Source organism: Canis lupus, chromosome 6, assembly GCF_003254725.2.
Source record: "Canis lupus dingo isolate Sandy chromosome 6, ASM325472v2, whole genome shotgun sequence".
NCBI classification, from domain to species: Eukaryota; Metazoa; Chordata; class Mammalia; order Carnivora; family Canidae; genus Canis; species Canis lupus.
Window position 1 is genome coordinate 28,279,614 of NC_064248.1, and position 14,443 is coordinate 28,294,056.

At 42.0% G+C, this 14,443-nt stretch overlaps 1 long non-coding RNA gene across 1 annotated transcript; it reads left to right on the forward strand.

Annotated features, from left to right (window-relative positions):
• Nucleotides 1-3,985: 3,985 nt before the first annotated feature.
• LOC112640340 (uncharacterized) lies at nt 3,986-7,205 on the forward strand. The gene is made up of 3 exons (XR_003123991.3): nt 3,986-4,082; nt 4,355-4,505; nt 6,396-7,205. It is a non-coding gene; the product is annotated as an uncharacterized LOC112640340 (long non-coding RNA).
• Nucleotides 7,206-14,443: the final 7,238 nt, after the last annotated feature.

A 14,443-nucleotide genomic window follows, 5' to 3' on the forward strand; every position in this document is an offset into this window, starting at 1 on the left:
ACCCTTTCAATGCACACAACACGCTGTTGGGTCGCTTAGGAGACAAATCCAGAAGTTCACATGTGAAGCCTTTTCTGAACGGGAGCTCCCGTAAGGTAAGAGGGGGGTACCTACTGCCTTCTCTTCAGTGTGGGACTCACTGAATATTGCCTCGCAAAACATGCTGGGCTCCCAGGCAGTGTCCCAGAAGGAGGGGGTCACTGGGGACCCCAGCCCCAGATAACCATCTCAGCCCTCCTTGCTTCTTTTCCTCCTTCCTTGTTTTTAATTTCTTCATTGACACATCCAAGCCCATCCTCATTCTCTGTCTCTTTCTCTCTTCTATTCAGCTACCCTCTTTTTTTTAAGATTTTATTTATTCATCATAGACATAGAGAAAGAGAGAGAGAGAGAGAAAGAAGGCAGAGACACAGGCAGAGGGAGAAGCAGGCCCCATTCCAGGAGGCCGACGCAAGACTCCATCCTGGGACTCCAGGATCGCGCCCTGGGCCAAAGGCAGGCACCAAACCGCTGAGCCACCCAGGGATCCCCCAGCTACCCTCTTTTATTTCATTTTAATTTTTTAAAGATTTAGTTTATTTGAGAGCAAGAGAAAGAGAGAGCTCAGAATGGCACGGGAGGGCCAGAAGGAGAAGGAGAGAATAGGGTGCCCCTCGTTTTAATTTGTTTTAATTTTAACTCTTCATTTCGAGATGATTCCAGACTTAGAAAAAAAAAGTTGCAAAAGTAGTACGGAGTTCCCATACAGGCATACCCAAGCTTCCCCAAATACTGATATCTTGCATAATAACCATAGTACAATGATCAAAACCAGACACTAATCGCTGATGTAATACTATTACCTAATCTACAGACCTTATTCAAATTGTTGCCAGTTGTCCCACTAAAGTCCTTTTTTCCAGTCTGGCCTCCAGTCTGGCATCCTGGTCTGGATCATTTTGCATTGCACTGAATTATTATGTTATCTATGGTCTTAGTCTCCACTCTAGGGAGCTGGGGTTATTTTGCAGACTTCCTCCACTTGACCTCCTTATTGTTATGGGCTGAATTATATGCCTCCCCAAATTCATATGTTGGAGCCCTAACCCCCAGGATCCCAGGATGTGACTGCTTTGGAGATAGGGCCTTTAAAGAGGTGATTGGATAATGATAGGATGGGACCAAGCAAGCTGACTGGTGTCCTAATAAGGAGAGGGAATTTGGGGATGCCTGGGTGGCTCAGCGGTTGAGCATCTGCCTTCGGCTCAGGGCGTGATCCTGGGGTCCTGGGATCGAGTCCTGCATCGGGCTCCCCACAGGGAGCCTGCTTCTCCCTCTGCCTGTGTCTCTCCCCTCTATCTCTCTGTTTGTCTCTCATGAATAAATAAATAAAATATTTTTAAAAAAGGAAGAAAAGGAGGGAATTTGGACACGCACAAAGAAGCACCCGGGCAGTGCATGCACAGAGGAAAGGTAGTGTGGGGACACAGTGAGAAGGAGGCCACCTGCAAGCCAAGAAGAGAAGCCTCCGGAGAAATCAGCTCAGCTGACACCTAGACCTTGGACTTCCAGCCTTCTGAACTGTGAGAAAATAAATTTATTTTTTAACCCACCTAGTCTGTTGTTTTTTATTCTGGCAGCCCTAGCTGACTAATAACACCCATTCTCTTCAATTCTTGGAAATCTGCCAATTTTTGTGGTCTTTGACCCTTTCTTCTTGCTTCAAGTCAACAGCCAGGCATCCCACACCCCTGCCCCCCCCTCATTCTATTGGCAATCATTTCTGACTCTGACCTGCCTGTCTCCCTCTTAGAAGGACCTTTGTGATTACATTCAGCCCAACTGGATAATCCAGGATAATCTCCATATCTTATGTCGAGAATCATCTACAAAGTCCCTTTTGCTGTGTAAAATAATGTATTCACACATCCTGGGGGTTCAGACAGAACATCTTTGGAGGGCCATTATTCAGCCTACTGTACCCCCTTTTATCATGTCTTCCTTCTCTGTAACCCTTCTGATCTCTTCCGACAGCAATTGATCATGTTAGCTGACATCAAACCGCCTGTTTCTCAATGCGTATGCATAAGGACTATCTGTTTGTCCAGCACTTTTTCATTCATTCACTCAATAGATCAATAGTCTTGAGTACTATTATATGCCACGCACTAAACTCTATGCTTGTGGCAAGGATTTGTATTTGCAATGCCTTTTTTAAAAATCTAATTGCTGCCTAGAGGAGATTGTGGCCTTCATTATGAATACAAGAAAATATCCCAGATGATTCCTACACCACTCCCTTGACCAAATTTATTAGAGAGAAAAATAGAGCAAAATTGGAGACCAGAAGCAGGAAAGTGGGGTGGGGAGGGATTGGCGTGGTGGCCATGTAAAATACAAGATGCCCAATTAACTTTGAAATTTCAGATGAACAATGCATAACTTTTTAGCATAAGTCTAAGTATGCCCCATACAATATTTGGAACACACTTATAATAAAAAATTTTCACTGCTCATCTGAAACTCAAAGTTAATGGGCACTCTCTATTTTTTAAGTTTATTTTGCTAAATCTGGCACCCCTTTGGTGAGAGCCCGCTACATATGTCTGTTATCTATGAGGCACCCAACACCTGAACTCATTATTTCTCCTAGAACCCTAGTGAGGGAGGGGATTGGAAACAATCTGCAGGGACATACATCCTCCAAAATCTATGGTGATCTTTATCAAGCAGCTCAACATATTTGCTTAATGGGAGTTGAAAGATAAATAAATACCGAGAAGGCTGAGATGGTTCAACATGGGTTGCTATATATTTGTCTCTTCTTAAAAACAAGAAAAAAACCAGTCATTAAGGACAATCTATTACTCAAGCAAATGCTGAAGGACCCACATGGCCTTCAAAAAAGAGGAGATGCTCTAAGATAAATTAATTCATTACATTGATGCTTCATCATCTGTGCAAGCTGTGATTTGGAGCCCTCTGGCAACAATGAGGCAACACATTCCATGTGACATTAATATCTCTGAACAGTAGGGGATAACTTGGAGAATGGAGCACCGTGTTAAAATGTAAAAGGAATTTTTTGAGGAAGAATTTCAGCAGGGAATAAGCCCTGATGTGGGAACTGAGTTTCAATGTACAACTAAGGATCACATTAAAAACACATTAGAAAAAAAAAAAAAAAAACACATTAGGATGATTACAAAGAAGCTTATTGTAGCAGCTATTATTTCTTTTTATTTAAATGAATAAGGGCTTCATAAGAACCACCCTGTGGGCCACGGTGTCTAAAATCTTCTATCCCCTCTTGAAAATTTCTCTGAAATTTCTACTGACAAACTGAAGGCTTCTATGCTTAAAAGGCTGCAAGACAGGTCTGTTTTACAAAGAGCAGAGGAAGCAATCAGTTAAGGCTACCCCTCAAAAAGAAAAAACAAAAGAGAGGTTCCTTGGGCAGCCCCCATGGCTCAGGGGTTTAGCGCCGCCTTCAGACCAGGACATGATCCTGGAGACCTGGGATCCAGTCCCATGTCGGGCTCCCTGCGTGGAGCCTGTTTCTGTCTCTGCCTCTCTCTGTGTCTATGTCTCTCATGAATAAATAAATAAAATTTATATTTAAAAAAAAAGAGAGGTGCCTGGGTGACTCAGTCGGTTAAGCATCTGCCTTCAGCTCAGGTCATGATCTCGGGATCCTGGGAGGGAGTCTGCTTCTCCCTCTCCCTCTGTCCCCCCCCCCCCCACAGTCGTTTTCTCTCTCTCTCTCTCTCTCCAATAAATAAATAAAATCTTTTTTTTAAAAAAGGTCCCTGAAGCTCCTCAAACCCTTCCAAGATCACCTCTAAGACATCACTTGTTTCTGGTTATGGATACAGAGCAGAAAACCATCTTCCTCCTTGTCACCTGAAATGAGGCTCAAAGGGAGGCTGACAAGGATACTATGGAACCCTACCTCTTTCCTTCCCACCCTTTCATTCCAGAATGCTTACTCTAGAATTTCTCCAGTAGAGATCCAAATGGAAGAGGCTGGGTCGACTTGAAGCTGGGTATGCCCAGCAAGCACACAGTCTTTGCTTAGCATGGCTACAGACGAATTAAAAGAGGTATGCTTGGGACACCTGGGTGGCTCAGTAGTTGAGTGTCAGCCTTTGGCTCAGGTTGTGATCCCGGGGTCCTGGGATGGAGTCCTGCATCGGGCTCCCCATGGGAAGCCTGCTTCTCTCTCTGCCTGTGTCTCTGTCTCTCTCTGTGTGTCTCTCGTGAATAAATTTAAATTTTTTTTCTTAAAAAAGAGAGCTATGCATTATGCAAATCATACTACATTAATTACTACCACCCCCACCCCACCCATTATTTGCGCTGTTGGGGACCATAGGTCAACCACAGTCAGGAAGCAGATGATCCGCCTTGTGATGGATTATCAGAGGGTCAATGGTAGCCTAACCTTCCCTCACAGCGCCTATGTCATTCACATCACCTCCTCTCATTCTGCAGTCATTCTATCACCGCACATCATCACCAGAAGGGTGAGTACAGGACAGTAAAATATTTTGAGAGATTTATTACATTCATGTAACATTTATTACTGATTATAGTTATAATTGTTCTACTTTATCATTAGTGTGAATCTCGTACTGTGCCTGGTTTATAAATTAAGCTTTATCATAGTGATGGGGAGCAGAAGGCTAGCTGAGGACAAAGCACAAGCTCATACCCTGCAAACCCCACGCCCCCACTCCTGGGTGGGATGTATGTGACATTCCTCAGGTATTCCTGGATGCCCTAAAGCTAAGGGAAAGGAAGAACAAATAGTCAACTTACAGAGATTCTAGTTCTATAGACAGGAGTCCCGCCTCAGTTTACAAAATGTCTTAGTGATTTATAAGAAAAAGTATTTTTATCAATAACCTAACTTCCAAAAGGAAACTCCCAACTATCTTAATACTAATGTTTTAGTGGAAGAAAAAACAACCTTAACTTGACAATAGCAAGGCCTCCAATATCTCCTATGTCCTCTTTAGCATACAAAAATTCTTTTGAAAATCTCTCTTTTCTTTACCTACCCCAACTCCTGGGTATATAATCAACCATCCCTCACAACCTCAGGGCAGCAGCTCTTTCTGCCCATGGGTGCTGTCCCCGTGCTTTAATAAAACCACCGTTTTGCACCAAAGACATCTCAAGAATTCTCTCTTGGTCACCAGCTCCAGACCTCACCCCTCCAAACCTCCCCTATATTCTAAAACACCAATAGGGATGCATGTATAGGAAAAGACACAGCATATATGTTTTCAGTACTGTCCGAGGGTTCAGACATCCACTGGAGGGTCTTGGAAAGTATTCCCCTGGGGATAATGGGAGGGAGGGACTGCTCTGCTCTATGACTTTCTTTTTATTTTTATTTATTTTTATTTATTTTTTTAAATATTTTGTTTATTTATTAGAGACACACAGAGAGAGAGAGAGAGAGAGGCAGAGACATAGGCAGAGGGAGAAGCAGGCTCCATGCACCGGGAGCCCAATGTGGGACTCGATCCTGGGTCTCCAGGATCACACCCTGGGCCAAAGGCAGGCGCCAAACCGCTGTGCCACCCAGGGATCCCTGACTTTCATTTTAAAAGTTATTTTTAGGACAGCCCGGGTGGCTCAGCGGTTTAGCGCCACCTTCAGTCCAGGTCATGATCCTGGAGGCCTGGGATCCAGTCCCATGTCAGGCTTCCTGCCTGGAGCCTGCTTCTCCCTCTGCCTGTGTCTCTGCCTCCCTCTCTGTCTCTCATGAATAAATAAATAAAATCTTTTTTTAAAAAAAGTTATTTTTGGAGTGCCTGAGTGGCTCAGTTGGTTAAGTGCCTGCTCAGGTCATGATCCTAGGGTTGTGGTATCCAGCCCCATGTCCAACTCCCAGCTCAGCCAGTGAGTCTGCTTCTCCTTCTGCCCCTCTCCCTGTTCTGTTCTCTCTCTCTCTCAAAAAAAAAGATCTTTTTTTTTTAAGGTTATCTTTATTTGGATGGGCAAATGGAATTGAAATTATGGAGGTAAGAGTAAGAGGCACCACCACTACTGACTCCCGGTCTGAACACGCACTGGGGTAAAGAACAGGTGCTCCAGCTGGAAAAGATCAGAAAGTGAGCGGGAAGAAGCTGTAAGCCTGCTTCCCACCAGATCCTCAGTTTCTCCTATTAGCAGAAACAATATTAAGCAATTCTGTCTTGAAATCATTGCATTTCGGCTCTACTGTGGAAAAACCATGCCTAAAAATTGGGTCTCTAAGCAACTCTTCACATCCTTGACATTGACACAAATTGTATGAAAGGTGTTTGGATAGATACGATGGGTTTGGGAGCGTTTCTATGTTGGCCAGAGCTGAAACAAAACACCGAGGCTAAAAATGTTATCTGTTCTTTGCTCTTGTTTAGAAGTTTGGAACACTTCCTCATCCTTCTCTCCTGCCCCCAGTAGAACACTAAGCCACGTCAATGGATTTCTCCAGAGGGATGGTGGACCTTATAGATTCCAACCTACAACTTGGCATTTTGAAATGGTGCTGTTTGAAAGAAATATTTGAGGTAGAGTGTTTCTCTGGCTCAGGAACTCTGCTTTCACCACCTTTATTTTAAGTAACTCTTCTGCCCACAATTGGTGTGGGATAATAGAGCAATTAAATTTATTTCATTAATTTTCCATTGTGACGTTTTGGGGAAAGGAAATAGCTTTGCCAAGTAAGTCCTCCTAAAATACATCAAAAACAGAGGAAATTTAAAAATCTGAAATCATGGGAAACCCAACATAAGAGGTAGCTTTAAAGATACTGCATATTCAAAATGCAAATGAATTAAGAATTTCCATATAAAAGGTGAATTAATTAGGAGACTTTTCTTCTCCATTTATGCTTTTTTTGAACCTCTGAAACTCCAGTTACTATAGGAAATGTATGACTCTTCTAAAATGTGGAAGAAATAACTAGTAGGATACGGATCTGGGGATGAGTTTAGTACTATATCAATCAGCCTGATTCAATCAGAGAAATCACATCATAATTAGAACAAGGAAAGCAGGGGCTCCTGAGGGGTTCAGTAGGTTAAGTGTCTGCCTTTGGCTCAGGTGATGATCGTAGGGTCCTGAGATTGAGCCCTTCCTCCAACTCCCTGCTCCACAAAGAGTCTGCTTCTCCCTCTCCCCCTGCTTGTGCTCACTCGTGCTCTCTCTCTCTAACAAATAAAATCTTTTAAAAAAATGGTAATACAGTGGATTCTTATTTTTCAAAGCAGTTATATTCTATGAATTCGCTATGAACACTTAAATTAGCAAATGTTGCACTGTGGCTTTTCCAGGGTTGGGGTCCATTGAGGCTCTGGTCACAGCATTTTCATCAACCGATCGACCCGTAAACTTGGCTTTGTGTTTCTGTTGAAGGACACCTCGTTTAATATAGTGTTGATTCATTGCCATTGAACTCTCAGCCTACAATGTTATAACTCATGTCTGAACAAAGCTTATCTACCACTGTTTTCTCCTGAAGGCACATGACAGCCTTCTTGCACTCAGGAATGCTAGACAGCACCTCACCACTCTGCTTGACGGCCTTTTTAAGCAGCGATTTCACTAATGGCACAACAATGTGGAAAAGGTGGCACGACACAGACTGTGAAAGGGACACTCGGGACGTCTGGGTGGCTCAGTGGTTGAGGGTCTGCCTTTGGCTCAGGGCGTGATCCCAGGGTCCTGGGATCAAGTCCCACATTGGGATCCCTGCAGGAGGCCTGCCTCTGCCTATGGCTCTGCCTCTCTCTCTATCTCTCTCATGAATAAATAAATAAATAATTTAAAAATAAATAAAAAATGTTTTTAAAAAGGGACACTCATTTACAATCTGAGAGCTGTGACATGAAGGCACGGTGTCTCCAGGTTCTACTCCAGCCAGGAATATGCAAGCCGGTTGACTTAACTGTGTAGCTGCTCTGTGCATGTGCATTCCTTCAAATAATAGCAAAAGCATCTGGAGTACGAATTCTGGGGTTCCAAATAAACTTTAGCAAGCAGTTGAGTTTGAAAATATGGAATCCACAGATAATGAGGATTGACTCTATACGGAATTGTTAACGGTGAATTGGAATAAGGAGGATTTAGATAATAAGAGAAATCTAAAGAGTGTAGAAACAGGAGGCATACAGGACAGCCCTGCTGCCAGGACTGAGATAAAAACACACAAGAAAGACCCCTCCCCCCTTCCAGGGCATGAATCCTGACCTTGTTGGGAGGGCATAGTCCTGGCTCACTGAATGGCAAGGTCAGTGGCTATAATGCCCTGCTGGGTGGTGGCATTTACTGGAAATCTGCTCTCTAGGGCAGGCTGTTACGGGGCAGTGTCTCATTGGAGGTACTCTGCTACAAAACCACTAGGGGGGGGATCCCTGCGTGGCGCAGCGGTTTGGCGCCTGCCTTTGGCCCAGGGCGCGATCCTGGAGACCCGGGATCGAATCCCACGTCGAGCTCCCGGTGCATGGGGCCTGCTTCTCCCTCTGCCTGTGTCTCTGCCTCTCTCTCTCTCTCTCTCTCTGTGACTATCATAAATAATTTAAAAAAAAAAAAAACCACTAGGGGGGGTGCCAACATGGGATATTGTGATTTATAATAAGAAATACATATTTGGGGGGCACCTGTGTGGCTCAGTAGTTGAGCATCTGCCTTTGGCTTAGGTCCTGATCCTGGGGTCCTGGGATCAAGTCCCGCATTGGGGTCCCCATGGGGAGCCTGCTTCTCCCTCTGTTTATGTCTCTGCCTCTCTGTGTCTCTCATGAATAAATAAATATTTTAAAAAATCTTTGCTACTTTGATAAGCAAAAATTCTATCTCATTTGATGTTTGCATTTTTTGATCAGTAGTAATGATTTTTTTAATGTGTGTTTATTGATCATTTGCACATGTTTTCCTCTTTAATTATTGTATGTTAATGTTTTTGTTCCTTACCCTTTGGGGCATAAAGTTTTAGAGAAGGCTGAATTATTTCATAAAATGTAAATAAATCTGAAACAAATAAAAGGTATAATTTACCTTTCTTTTAAGATTTTATTTATTTACTCATGAGAGACACAGAGAGAGAGGCAGAAACACAGGCAGAGGGAGAAGCAGGCTCCACACAGGGAGTCCGACATGGGACTCGATCCCGGGTCTCCAGGATCAGGTCCTAGGCTAAAGGCAGTGCTAAACCACTGAGCCACCCGGGCTGCCCTAGAATTTACCTTTTTATGCTATTTTACTTTTTGCAATGTCAACTAAAATATTCAATATCATCTAAAATTTTACTTTAGGGAAAAAAGAATCTTAAACGTAAGTTGAAATGTGGCTTAAGATGACAGTTATATTTTTTTTTCATATGGCTACATCAATCTTAACATACTTGCTTCAGATTTTCCAAGACTTCATGCCCAACTCTGCTCCCATGATATTTGGATGATGATAGGTCTGTGAATTGTGAGAACTGCTCAAACATCAAAGAAAGGTCCTTTGAGTAATAGAAAAATCAGTGGGAATGCCTTCCTCAAGATCTTGAAAATTAATGGTAAATTGTCCATGGTAGTGGTTTATTTTGGTTGATTTTCTTTTATTTCCAGCTAATTATCAGTGAACAAATATTCTCAATGTTTCAGAACAGAGATTTCGAATTTACAGCTTGAAAGATGAATTCATTCATGATTTATTCTCTATTCTCTTATCCTGCTCTATTTTCCTGATGGTACTTAAAATTAATTAATATTAGATAGCTATTTGTTATCTCTCCATTCCAATGCAATGTAAGATCCACAAATGCAAAGACTCTTTTAATCACTGTAACCCTGATTCCTAGAATACTGCCTGGCATGTAGTGGACTCTCAGAAAGTATTTGTTGAATTAATGCATTCAATAATCATACACTGCATCCCAGACATCGGACTATGGAGACCTGGGATGTGAAATTGCTTACTTGGCCCATAGAGTGTCTTTAAAATGTGATACTCATTAAAACCAGATTGAAAACACTGGAAATGTTTGGAAATAAAATCTGCACATTGTGCCAGCGTATAGATTCATTATCTATCCATTCATTCATTCTCCAACCGTTTTTAGAGTCTGCGTGCCAGTTACTGGGGACAAAATAACATTACAGACAGACTCTGTCTCTGCAGAAATGGCATTTATAGTCTATTAAGGGAGACAGACATTAAACAAATAACTACGATTGTGCTAAGTACACGGAAAAAGTACAGGTGCCTATATGAGCACTTATGACGTTTCCCTGAGAAAATGATATTTAAACTTCTACCAAAGAGGTTAGAAGTTTATCAAGGGGAAAGAAGGAAAGAACAATCCAGTGAAAGAAAACCACTTCTCAGGAAGGGGCTTGCTGTAGTAGAAGAACAAGGGAGGGGCACTGGGGTGGCTCAGCCAGTTAAGCATTTGCCTTCGGCTTAGGTTGTGATCCCAGGGTCCCAGGATCGAGCCCCATGTGGTCAGGCTCCCTACTCAGCGAGGAGTTTGTTTCTCCCTCTGCCTCTGCCCCTCCTCCCATCGTGTGCATGTGCTCTCTCTCTCTCTTTCTCTCGCTCACTCTCTCAAATAAATAAAATCTTGGGGGTAAAAAGAACAAGGGAGACATGAGAGCTGAGGTGAAAGGAGGCCAAATCATATTTGTGGGCCATGTGAAGGATGAATGCTTTGCTTCACTCCAGGGACCACCCAAGGCTTCTCAGCAGGAGATCCGATTTCCCTGTTTAACAGACTACTCTACTGGTTGTGTTCAGAATGGTTTGGCTACAGAGGTTGCTGAGGTATGGCAGAGTCAAGGAGTGGAGATGGAGATGTGGACAGCTTTGAGAGATATTTAAGAGGTATGTGTAACAACACGGATTGGAAGATGTTGGGGAAGGAGAAGTGTATGAGAAAGACACCAGTTTCCTGGCTTGAACCACTGGGCGGGTGATGGTGCCTTTACTGGGATGGGGGATGTCAAGGAGACCCTCGTTGTGGATGGAAGAAGATGTGTTCGATACGTACCTATGAATGTACATAACTGGATTACAAGTTTCAGAAACATGATAACCCTCACTATATGGGATGCACTCTGATTTTTTAAATCAACTTTATTGAAGTATGTTTTACATATAATAAAATATATCCATATTACATACACAAGGAGTTGTGACAAATGCATATACCTCTGTACACCACAACTAAAATTAAAATTCCTATCACCTCCAAAAATTCCATTTCCCATGTGCGCTGTTAACTCCCCTCCATGAGGGGCCCCAGGCTTTCAATCATTATAGATGAGTCTGCACTGCCTAGAATTTCATGTAATTGGAATTACACCATGTATGTATTCTTTATATTTGGCTTCTCTCGGCATAATATTTCTGAGGTTCATCTATAACAAGAGTCTGCGAACTACAGTCTATAGGCCAAATATGGCCAACTGACTATTTATATAAAAGTCCAAGAGCTTAAAAAAAAATCTGAGAGCTAAGAATGGCTTTCTATTTCCAAATGGTTGGGTCAGGGGACCAGAAGAATATTTCATGATGTGAAAATTGTATGGAATTCGAAATTTAGTGTCCATCAATAAAGTTTTATTTTTTTAAAGCTTGTGTTTATTTTTTTAAATATTTTATTTATTAATGAGAAACACACACAGAGAGAGAGAGAGAGAGAGAGAGAGAGAGAGAGAGAGAGAGAGACAGGGACACAGGCAGAGGGAGAAGCAGGCTCCACACAGGGAGCCCAATGTGGGACCGGATCCCAGGTCTCCAGGATCACACCCTGGGCTGAAGGTGGCGCTAAACCGCTGAGCCACCTGGGCTACCCCATCAATAAAGTTTTATTGGGAGATAGCATTGACTCCTTTGCTTACATATTGTCTGTAACTACTTTCATGCTATACAGTGTTGTGCCAGAGACTGAATGGTCCCCAAAGCCTGAAATATGTACCGCTTTCCACCTGGACCTTTACAGAAAATACTGACTTTTATGGCACTCCACGTGTCTGTAGTTCCTTTTTATGGCTGTGTAGTATGGATAGGCAACAAATATTTTTCTTTTTGCTATTGAGGGACATGTGGATTGTTTCCTAATTATCCTTACTCCATATAATGCCATGATGTTTCCTAGTCCAATTCAGTTTTTCCAAATTGCGAGTCAGGACACAGTAAATTGATTTCACAACTTCTGGATTAGTTGACTGTCAGTATGAAAACAATACTGCTTTCTAGATGTTAAAGTAAAGAGTGGAGAATACAAGGTAGAGGGAGAGAATACTGTTAGAGCTGAAGGCTGAGAAAATCCAGTAAATTAAATAAATGTTGGACAGAGGAAGAAGGGTGGAGAAGAGGCAGGCAGAGGAGAGCACAAGAGGAAGAAGGGTGGAGAAGAGGCAGGCAGAGGAGAGCACAATGGAGAGTTTCATCTTGGGAAGCCAAGGAAGTCTCGGTTTTGAGAAGGAGGTGATTTGGGGCACCTGAGTGGCTCAGTGGCTGAGCCTCTGCCTTTGGCTCAGGTTTGATCCCAGGGTCCTGGGATCGAATCCCGCATCATGCTCCCCACAGGGGAGCATTTTAAAAATCTTAAAAAAAAAAGAAAGAAAAGAAAAGTAGGTGATTAACTGGATCTAATGCAGCTAAGACATATTGTGTAAAATGGATTGGGACGATGTTACTGAGGGTTAGGTGGAATGAAGCAGCTGAAGCCAGATTGAGATGAGTTGGTGGTACACATGTGATGAACCTTGAGACCATAAATGTAACTGGAGGAGGATGTGGATGTGCTTACGAGGGAGTTTTTTGTTTGCTTGTTTTTTGATGTAAAAACCACAAGAATGTTTAAAGAACACTAAAAGACAAGTATAACCTGAATTTTCAGATCAGTAAACTAAAACAGCACAAAGTTAAGCAACTGGCCCAAGTAGCTTTTCAGTGTAAAGAGCTCAGGTTTTTTTGGATCTAGAATCTGAGCTCACACTGTGCTAGTCTATGAACCAGGAAAAAGCTGGCCTATGTGTAATCCAATACTTATACTTTTGATTTAGAAGTCTACAGTCAAAAAAAAATAGCTTTATAGCCTTTTGAAGGCTTTTTGGGAGGAAAACATGATTATTCATTATCTTAGATTTGTGAATAATAAGAAACTCGCCTACATCAGATGGGTCTCTGCTCCATACAATCTGCTTATAGAGGAAAATCACAAAGCTTCAAAAAAATCAACATTAGGATCTTTTAAAACTAGATGGAAACCCCACATTGATGAACAGTTTACAAGGTTTTTGTCCTGTATTTGTTGTGAGACACACAAAGACTGAAGAACTATTCAAGAGCATGCTATTCCAGGGACACCTGGGTGGCTCAGTGGTTGAGCGCCTGCCTTTGGCTCAGGTCCTGATCCTGGGGTCCTGGGATCAAGTGCCACATTGGGCTACTCGTGGGGAACCTGTTTCTCCTTCTGCTCATGTCTCTGCCCCCCTCTCTCTCTGTGTGTCTCTCATGAATAAATAAAATTTAAAAAAATTTTTTTAAAAGAGAGCATGCTATTCTAGGCCTTCTATTAAGGACTTTACTGGGAAAATTGTCAAAATGTGAATAGAGTCCATTGATTAGGAAGTAATATCATTAAGTTATTTAGAGATGAAAGGACATCATCTGCAACCAACTAGGAAATGATTCAGAGGGAAAAATACGTGTTTATTCATATTTATGTATTCATTTAGAGAGAACATTATAGCAAATGTGGTGACATGTTAACATTTGGGAGATTTGAGTAAAGGGTTTAAGAGAATTCTTTGTACTCTCCTTGCAACTTTCCTACAAGTCTGAAATTATGTCAAAACAAAATGAAAAATGAAAGGGTGATGAGAAATCGTATCTTGGCAAACTTCCTTGGATACCAAAATATAGGTGACATAAGAAAATTCACAGGTTTTCTCATTTAGGTCAGAATTAATGTAAAGAATGTTAATGCCTGATAACACAAAAAAAGAAAACAGGTACCGCATGCCTCCTGATGAGGAGAACCACAGCCGTCTCTGAACAGGTCCCCCAGAACTTCAAACCTGAACCTGATTAAGCTTTAGATTCAATTACCAATTTGCAGGAAATACAGAGACCAGAAGAAAATCCAGACTAAGGAAAATTCTAGAACAGTGGCCTGATGTCTTCAACAAATCAAATATAAAAGGAAAAAAAAAAAGATTTGGAAAACCTACAGATTAAAAGAGACTATACATACATATACATATGCATATATATGTATATGGAGAGACTATGTATAAAGAAATTGGGTATATATTGCTGTAAAGGTCAGAAAGTGGTTATTTTTTTCTTGGGGTCAGGGAAGCTGGGATTGTTTCAGGCACGGGCTCCTAGAGGATTTATGTGATGTCTGAGAAGCTTTCTCTCATAGAGGGGACTGTGCTTACTGATGTTAGTCAAGAACAATTCATTT